The sequence below is a fragment of the Pteropus alecto genome, unplaced genomic scaffold, assembly GCF_000325575.1.
Source record: "Pteropus alecto unplaced genomic scaffold, ASM32557v1 scaffold10, whole genome shotgun sequence".
NCBI lineage: Eukaryota > Metazoa > Chordata > Mammalia > Chiroptera > Pteropodidae > Pteropus > Pteropus alecto.
In genome coordinates this window covers 8,886,607-8,887,837 of record NW_006431210.1, presented here as the reverse complement: position 1 = coordinate 8,887,837, position 1,231 = coordinate 8,886,607, and the positions used below count along the sequence as shown (strand labels likewise).

The following is a 1,231-nucleotide window of genomic DNA, read 5'->3' as shown; positions in this document are numbered from 1 at the left end:
TAATCCTCTACTGATGGCTTTATTAGCCATCTAGACCAGCCTCACCCAATCTAAGCAAGTAATTCCCAGGATATTGCAAGACAGCCCCACACATTGTTTTTCACTGGGCCACTATCTTCTTTCCTTTCTCGTGAGCCAGCAGACAGCAATTACTGCACAGAAACTGCACGAACATGTCTTCTGGTGATGGTATGTATGTTTCTTTAAAGTCACATGGACACATTTGGGTTTTATCTTTAAAGTCACATGGACACATTTGGGTTTCTAGAAATGACGCTTGATCTTTCTCTTCGAAAATCCGGAAAGCTAAGTCTACGGCCATGCTACCCTGAACAAGCTCGATCCCATTTGATTTCAGAAGCTAAGCAGGGTCGGGCCTGGTTAGTACTTGGATGAGAGACCACCTAGGAAGACGAGGTGCTGTAGGTGTAAAAATTGAAAAAATAAGGGATTGTAAACTGACAAGGTCCTTGCAGTCTGTGAGGTCAACCAAGGGTTGCTTCGCCTAAAAAAAAGAAAAGAAAATCCTGAAAGCGCATAAGCCATAATTAACAGAATGTCCTACAGCTGTCTGCTTGCTATATGCCCAGTTTCCTCCTTCCACTTCTAGAACTCATAGTTTGCATCTTTCCAGGGGCCACACAAGAAATCACATTCCTGCATGATTCCCAGATAAAGTGTACCCAGAGTTTGCAGAAAGGCATTATAATTTTTTAATGTGGAACAATTAGAATCTAAATCAGTGCCAGAAAACATGTAACATTAGAAATGTGTGTCGCCCTAATCTTCAAGCAAAATGCCAGGATTTCAGACATGCGGAATTGCCTTGTCATTCCAAGTGTAACTAAAACAAATTTTTCAGGAACTTAAATAACACTGCTGGCATCTTGTTGATGTTGATTCTGTATAACTTTGCTAAAAACTGAAAATGTTCTTAAAGAGTTAGATCTTCCAGGAATCTCACTGAATTACATACTTATTCTAAATGTTCCCCTCCACATCACTGCTCTAGGACCTCCTACGACAAGCAACACTATTTTAGGTATGGAAGGGATGCTCAACTAAAATAATACTTTTGCTCGAGTATTATTATCTCACTGATGCTTGAACGTCTATATTCTAAATTCAGTTCAATTCAGTTCAAACAATATTTTAAAATTTCCTCTTGATCTGGACGCCAGAAATATAATTCATTATTTATTTTCAGTTCTTATATTGGAGACACCTTGTA

At 39.0% G+C, this 1,231-nt stretch overlaps 1 pseudogene; it reads left to right on the top strand.

Moving 5' to 3' along the window:
- Window positions 1–310: 310 nt before the first annotated feature.
- Window positions 311–429, top strand: LOC112470381 (annotated as a pseudogene).
- Window positions 430–1,231: the final 802 nt, after the last annotated feature.